Source organism: Cornus florida, unplaced genomic scaffold, assembly GCF_030987335.1.
Source record: "Cornus florida cultivar Cherokee Brave unplaced genomic scaffold, ASM3098733v1 CherokeeBrave_3.0.0_Hap2_Chr04, whole genome shotgun sequence".
NCBI lineage: Eukaryota > Viridiplantae > Streptophyta > Magnoliopsida > Cornales > Cornaceae > Cornus > Cornus florida.
The window spans coordinates 14,700,578-14,709,225 of record NW_026775574.1 but is presented as its reverse complement, the minus strand read 5'-3'; the positions used below and the strand labels follow the sequence as shown (position 1 = coordinate 14,709,225).

Sequence of the window (8,648 nt, the reverse complement as noted above, 5' to 3'; positions counted from 1 at the left end):
TGATCTTGATGATTTGACCGTGTCTCACTCGGCACTTCTTGAAGCGGGGGTCGACAGCGATGGTTGATGATGCGGCGGTCGATAGCGATGAGGAGAACGGCCAGGCCAAGGGACAAAGGCGACTTGAATGAAAACCCTCCTTCACCATGAACACTGACGAGCGAAGAGAAGAGAGAGAAATTCACCAAAAAAATAAAATAAAATAAAGCTGAGAGAAATAAGATTTCATTACCACATTACCCAAAACGACGCAGTATTGGTCAATGTCTATTTGGATCATTTCAACTTCTTCAATTTTTTTATTATTATTGAATAAAAAATATTGGAGGTACGTTCGTATTTTTACTTACTTCAAAAATGTTATTTGCACATTTTAAAAAACAGAGGGTGTTTTAACCCTTTGAAGAAGTGGTACTTCAGCGCAAGAGGGCCTGACTCTCTACAAATGTGAATGCAAAGAGGCAAACACGAGGAATCATACCCTTTGCTCTTATTTTTTGAACTCGGACGTTTGGTCCAGGTTGTTGATCTTGTTCACCTAATCGGAAAGATAAAAACGCTCTGACAACACTCATCCCGTTACTAAAGAAATACAATAGGTCCAAGTTCGGCATTAGCTTTCACAACTGCTCGCTTCACGGTGAGTCGGTGACCAATCACTTCCATTTCTCTCTCTTATCAATTACAGTAAATTTGTACTAATTTGTTGTCTTCACTTTTATTTCTTTGGTTAGGTTTCGAAATCGAATACCCACTTTGTATTTCATATGAAGTAAAATTATGTCGCATAAAATGGGGTCACTAAATTAAAATTCCTGTCCTATATCCTTGATGTAAATGGCTGCATTGCATTGTGGAGTAATATATAATGTAAGATCGTTTCATTGTGACTCGGAGGTCATGGTTCGTAACCGAATAGTCTCTCAATAGGCTCATACGCAGACAGACTCTGTGATGGTGACTAGCCCTTTATTGAAATAATGTTAATTCAATGCTATCAGGACACATTGAATTAATGTTGATAATCTTTGGGCATGCTTTTGCTAAATGGGAGAATTCAAGAAACTAGTTGAAGAGGGAAAAATAAAAGATATAAGTATTTGAGGCCATACGCACCCATTTGTCCCTACGGGACTTGAATCCTCACCATCTACTTTGGGAGGTTGAAGAGATACACTGGGCCACAAGGTCCTTGGTAGAATGTGATTTAGTAGCATTAGGCATAAAAGAATTTTGCTTAGTGTCGTCATCATCAATCGGTTGTTATTTTTCAGTTGCCACGAATTTAATATTTCTTTCCACATGTAAATCAATCATCAAGTGATCAATCTTCTGAGACTAACAAAGCTTTCCTAGTCTCACCTAAACGAGGTTCTAAATTAACAAGATGTTGACATTTATATTGACATTATAAATAGCTACTCACATTGTATGATCATGATTAGCCAGGAGGAAACATATAAATTTTGTTTCTAAATTATTTTAACTTAAACATTATAATTGTGTTGATGTGATCATTGAGTCCTCTCGTATTGTTGGTTCCAAGCTTTGATGCCCAAATTAATATAGTACTAGATATTTCTTCTTTTGCAGTATCTACCAAGGTTCCAATATGAGAATTTGGAGCACAATAAAACCATATTCGAGAGTTATTGAAATGGCAGCAATAAGGAAGGGTTGCATTGCACCCCATCACAGCTACCTTTGGCTTGGGTATCATCACCAAGGCAGCAACGCTTGTCCCATACTGGGCACCACCAAGCTTGAGAATCTGAACTAGAACATAAATTGGAGCTTTGTAAGTAAAGCTAACACCGGAAGAGACTGCTGAACTTGAATCTTTTGCCTCTGTTGATGCTGTTAAGGCCAGGTGACAGATGTGAAAACATGTTAGCTACTTGGGAGAATTCAGACACTCCATTCTTGTCCTCATGGAAGAGTACTAACTAAAGAGGTGCCTCATTAGTTCTCTTGGCTTTTCATTTATTTGTCCTATCATTATGTTTCACAACTATGTATTATTTTTCCTAAAATAAAATAAAATAACACTTTACCCATGTTGTGATTTCTGAAAGATCGGCATGCTAATCTGGTTTTTATCTGATTGAGAACATACATTTGGAGAATTAATTGTCGGAATATGAAAGCCAAAGGGGAAATATTTATTTGTAACTATGACGTTATAAATTAGACTTCTTTGAAATTCCTAGAGGCATGACAAGGCTACAATTGTTTGTAACTATGATATTATAAATTTGACATTTTTTAAATTCCTAGAGGCATGACAAGCCTGCAAATGTTATGGATTGTTTCAGGAACAAATATTGATTTTTGTAAGGAAACTAAATAAATACTTAATACCAGAAACCAGAAAAGAATGAAATAAAAGAAACATTGGAAGGAGAAGGTAAAGAAGCCACTTGACCTGTCTACAACCATGAAGAAATTGGTATTGTTTCTTCGGTTGTATTGTTCCTTTTTATGCCAGTTTTGACCAGAAAGAATTGGGATCATTTCTTTTTGCAAAGGAAAAATTCCATTCATGTTCTCTCAATGTCCCAAAATGATTGTACTTGTGAATATCCTCTTCTTCAAAATGAAATTTAGAATTCCCCTCCTTCAACTTCTTCCTAATTCTCTCAAGAACTCTTTTAACTGCTTTATCAAATGCATTTTCAATGTTCTCCAATCTAGACCTTGGGTCTGCATATATTATCCTGGGAATCAACTTTATAACCTCCTCCCTCTTAGCTAAGATTTCATCTTTGGGTATTTCAAACAATGTTTTCTCAATGTTGGATCCATCTTCAATTGCTTTATCTGGTATGAACACCAAATATTTTGAATAATTCTTGGTGAAGATCCTTATCAGATATCTTCAAATAGTGCATTTTTAAGGCTAGGCAAATACCACATATATTGCACCTAGGCACTACACGGATGGAAGAAAACCGGAATGCACCCAGCCAAAACTGAACCAAATGCTGATCCCCTAGCGAATATGTCTCCCGTAGGCTCTAAGCAGAATCTAGAGCCTTGAAACACTTTCATCACTTGAATTGGTCATTTCAATCACTAGAATTACAATCTAGAAACCTGCATTTCTTCCTTGAAGCTAGGCACTGGTTAATAATCTCACTCCGGCTAAAACCTTGATCGGGTCGTGGTCCACCCACAAATGAGAACAAGTAGGGTATTCTCAGCTTGTTTTGCCACCAAAATACTACCTCATTGTCACTTGAAGGATGGAAGTTTGTCAGCTATGGAATTGAAAAATCATTATTGGACATGGGTTTGATTCAGTTATTAATGTTGTTGTGTTCTTAGCTTCTGGTGATAACACGAGTCTACTGCCCAAGCAGAATCATTGTAGATTAGTCTCCCGAAATCCCAATGGACCCTCTCTGCAACAAAGAAATTGGTCTTTACCCCACATGTACTTCCACTTGTGTTTCTCAGCGAGCCACTTGATCAGATCAAGAGCAGCAGAGTCCCTCATAGATGTGTTAAAATTCCATAGGTAATGCCCAACATTGAGTCCATCATAAAATGGTACATAAATTGCCAAAGCTAGTGGTGAGTCAATTGTTAAGAACTTGTACTGCTTCATTTTGTTGTGAAAAATGGCTTCCAATATGTATTGGTTTGTCACAAACCAACCTGTATTTGGAGAACCCCATTAAAATATGTAGCCGTAGGACCAAGACCCTTGTTCAACATGGACTGGCACGAAACATACCATTTGTGCCCAGCCAAACTACTGATAAGAATGTCATCATTGATACCGGCTAGGAAGATCATGAACATAGATGTATTGACCTGAGCACGAACCCAAATCAGGTGTTATGGTCACTGGACTAGTGATTTCACTGGAATTTTCAGCAAAACCATGGCGAGGACTAGATTCTCCGAAAATGAAAGAACTGGCGTAGTTAGAAAATGTTGTTTTCCCATGAATATTGTCTGCAAATAAATCTGAATCATGATGAAAGCAAAGCAATGGAAACCATAGGAGGAAGCAGAACATGAAAGCACACCAGCACTTTTTGTTGTGATTTTTGTTGATGATTTATTTCAACATATGATCTTTATGGGTTTTCATGGGTGATCATCAGACTCAAACAAAAACATTTGATCAATGAACTCTTAGTACTACAGCAAAGAAGATCAGAATTTCATGGTGGATCAAAATATTGGGGGGTTTGAGAAGGTCTAAAAACCTCTTTTATTCCATTACTTTTCCAAAACCTCATTATTAGTCTATTTATTTTGATTTATTGGGCCTTTTCCCAAAACCTATAATGGCCTATTTGTTATGATATTATTAGTGTATTTGTTTTGATTTATATATTGGGCCTTATATTCAGTTACCAGTCCTTATTTTCACATTGAAATTCTGTATTTATGAATGTCCTGTCAGTTTCGTGAAAAACATTTCAGAGCAATTGCATATTCAGCAGTTGATCAATTAAAAAATCATTTGATCATATTTCTATATTACGAATGGGAGTAAGGCAAATGTAAACTATGCCATTGTTTTGGTAAATATATATACATAATATAAAATTCTTAGATCATAGTTTACGCTATTTTTCTTAGCAAATTCATGGACTGCTACTTTATTGGGTAGCAAACATCACACTTGACTCATAGATTACCAATTTCAAATCAAAACCAATACTTATGCAATGTTCATATTAGTATTAGTGATAATTTTTAGCATCAACCATGATGTGGCTGCTAAAATTATTCATTTACTGGCAACCTTAAAAAGAATCTTGTGATTTTGTTTCTCTTTTGTAAAGGCAGGAAATCACTATTCCAGACTCTTCCCCCAAGCAAATAGAATGAAAAAGTAGAGGGAGAGAAGATATGTGCATATTTTTCTTATTTTATGCCGAAAATGAACTGATCATCATGGAGATAGGAAGAATAAAGCATATTGATAACAAATTGAAGACATTTACTTTGTAAAGTTTTTTCATGTCATTTTGTTCTCTACTCATTCCCCATGATATTATGATTTCAGTGTGGTTGTGTTTATTTTGTTATTATATTTTCAGGCTTAAAAGGTTGAATGCGGGTCAAATCAACGACTGTGGTCAGAACATGTACGCCAGAATTTTCCCTTCCTCCTAGAATCTAGGAGCAGGTATTGAACATCATACTGAATTAGACATGCAGAGACAAATCATTTGCCACCTTAGAGAAAGATCACATGTTTCTGCATATTTTCTATAGTTCACTCCAGTGATTTGACATGATGACCTTGTTTTTTCCTATATTTTAGAGAACTATTGATTGCTGTGACACTTAAAAGTTTTTGAATACCATGAACGAGCATTTGAACTTAGAGCTTTGATATGCCATACCTTTGGTCCTAATTGAATATGTCACTGATGATCTGAAGATTGTAATGATGACATCAACAAAGAAGACAGATACAAACACCACCAAACATACAGTTACTGTTGTTGAACCTTTTTTCTTCTTCATTGTTGAAGGGTTTAAATATTAGAGTTACATCCTCTCTAATAGCTTAAGCTTTTAGAGGTAGATGGTGGTTAATATGGTATCAGAGTAGACAAGGTCCTACGTTTAAGCCTCACCATCACCCCGATAATTAAAACTAAAACATACGTTGGACCAAAAAGAAGGTCACACTTGTGGGGGTGTGTTGAAGGATTTAAAAGTTAGAATTATTAAGCTTTTTAGAGGAGATGGTAGTTAACATTCATTACATGCAAATTTGTACCTTGAAGCATAATTATATGTTAGTTCTTATTAACTTTCTGATTCAACCCTTAGCTTTAAATGTTTATGGCAGTACCTGTAAAATTATCATGTTAGTGACTAAGGTGCTGTTTGATAAAACTGAAAATTAAGCACTGAAAATTTCAAGCACTGAATTTTAAGCGCTGAAACTTTAAGCACTGAATGTATTAATTTGAAAACCTGTTTGATAACGTTTTAATTTTAAGCGCTGAATTTATTAAGATTGTTTGTTATATACAAAAGCTGAAGTCTGAAAGTTGTACATATTACATTTTTGCCCTTAATATCTGATACTCATAACAGTTTTATATTTATAATACAAAAATATTAATAAAACAACCACATTTACTCAATGAAATATATCAATTTAACAATGAATATTAATGTCAAATATAATCATAAAAAAATATAAATTCAAGATTGGAAAACGGGCCTTTAATACTCCAAATGTTCGTTCAATCACATTCCTTAGCTTGGCATGTGCATGGTTAAATAGCTCTTCTTTTGTTCTAGGACGACCACCATTTCGAAAGTCGGCTAACCAATATCTTACATTACTATAAGATACCATAAATCTTCGGGTGTGTGTATGCTGCATCACACAAATAATATTTATCTACAATGTAATATGTTTAAAATGGTTAAAGTATATGATAAGTAAATATTTTTTTTCCTGCATGATAAATAAATATTCAAAAATATTATTACTAAATAAAGTAATTCTATAATATTTGAAACACAATTCTTCTCTGAAAATAAAATTCTATTATATAAATAATTACATAATATTTATGTAGGGTATAAAAATGGTGTTAACAATATTAAACAAAATACGTGAAATTGAATAGAATTTTGTTATATAAATAATTATTTTCTATATATCGTGAATCAATATGAATATGAATGGTAGCAGTTTAAAATATAAATAATTACATAATATTTATGTAGGGTATAAAAATGGTGTTAACAATATTAAAGAAAGTACGTGAAATTGAATAAAATTCTTATATAAATAATTATTTTCTATATATAGTGAATCAATATGAATGGTAATAGTTTAAAATATATTAGGTAGAATTATGTTTTTTATTTTTTTGGAATTTGTTCCATGTAATTCATTTTCATTCGCAATAACAAGCAACTAAATATATATGATTATATGAGGTTAGAGTAGTCATTGGAAATTTATTTTTTAAACCCAACCACTTACCGTGTTCTGCGATAAGCTATAAGCAACCTTTCCAACGCTTAAAATTTTGGCCTCTTTTAAGCGGTACTTACCATGTTAAGCGGTGTCCTAAAATTTTATCAAACGCACTTATTTTTAAAAATCACTTATCGTGTTCTGCATTCAGCGCTGAATTAGGAAATCAAACAGGCCGTAAATAAGAAAATCCATTATAAAAGAAATTCTATATTTATTGAATAATACTATAGATGCAAAAAATAATAAATATGAATAACGTAAATTTAAAAATCAAATTATTTTGAACTATAATTTGAATTTCAATTAACCAGAAAGCAAGTAAAAATATTCATGTTGCTGATATAAAATAACTAAATATTTTAAAATATCCATGCATATGAATCTATGTTTTTGATGTGGAAGTCTCCAATGGATAAAAATCACAAGACTTGGTCTAGGGCCCTAGGCAGATCAGACCCTCTAGTAGGAAATGATCACAACTAGGTTAAGCAGACTAATAAAAAATCGCCTAGCATCTCTGACCTAAACTCATGTGTGATGCTCTCCTTGAACTCTGCTGCTGCCACTCAATGGACTCGCTCCTCCTTAGCGCAATGATCTCCATGACTAGTATTGTCTGCTCTATGTAACTGTGTAGAAGATGTTTCCATTGTTGGAAAAACCTTGTAGCACTTAGATTGTTTGAAGTTCGACACTCAAAGCACGCTCACAATTTAAATGTATGATGACGAATACAAAAGGAACAGAGTCTAGCATTCAAATTAACTGGATTGCACTCAAGTATTTTTGTATATGCTTGAGTTATACTTGCTTCTGTTTTTAGAAAATATAAAGTGTTCATATAGACTTTGAAGCAAAAAAGGATTGAGTTTAACAGAGTTTGAATCCAATTTGTCAATTAAGCTCAATGTTGGCCCATTATATCATAGAGGCTACTTTATCATTTCCTGGACTCCTGTTTGTTCCTTGATGTAACAAAGCAGTGAACTCAATGCAATCCATACATGACCTCTATTTAGGAGACCCAACTCAATAGATCTCAGTGTTTGCCTATTATTCTATTTAGGCTTTTTTAATTTGAATTCTATGTGCCAGGACATTTTTTTACACCGAATCTCTAAAGTCATCATTTTTTTCAAAGGACTCCACTGTAACTTTTGTAGTTTTGGCTTGACGTTGAACAGACAAACGTTCCTGTATTATGAATTTCTTAGACTTCTGATAAGCCTTCTCTAGATATCTGTTAAATCTCAATATGTCTATCTTAACATCTTGGGTCATATATATATCCATTTTGGACCAATTTCCATTTGCAATAGCTCTTGGGTTTTTAAGCTCCAAGCTGTCACTTGCATACTTCTCTGCTAAGCTGCTTTCCTGCGCTTCTATCTGGTACTCCATGTAGTTTAATCCCAATCCAGTTGCGATCCGTTTATAACTATTATGTGCCGCCCAATCTAGTCCAATTGGCACCACTTGTATAAACACTGCCCCAGGTCGGAGGAACAATGCGTGTGTTAGCCCTTGACCATGCACCCCTATTAGTCCATGGCTAGTGTCAAAGAGCCTAAAAGATTCACGCAAGGGAGTGTCAGCTGTTGGCTCAAAATCAACAATGTCAAATCCCATTCCTGCTGTGGCTCTCCGCACTTCATCTATGTTTAGG

At 34.3% G+C, this 8,648-nt stretch overlaps 1 long non-coding RNA gene across 1 annotated transcript in view; it reads left to right on the top strand.

Annotated features, from left to right (window-relative positions):
* Positions 1 to 410: 410 nt before the first annotated feature.
* Positions 411 to 8,648, top strand: part of LOC132302179 (uncharacterized) — a 30,215-nt gene continuing 21,977 nt past the window's right edge. Inside the window, exons 1-3 of the long non-coding RNA XR_009480761.1 lie at positions 411 to 640; positions 1,594 to 1,954; positions 5,064 to 5,152. This is a non-coding gene — a long non-coding RNA (uncharacterized LOC132302179). The remainder of the gene's footprint in view (positions 641 to 1,593; positions 1,955 to 5,063; positions 5,153 to 8,648) is intronic.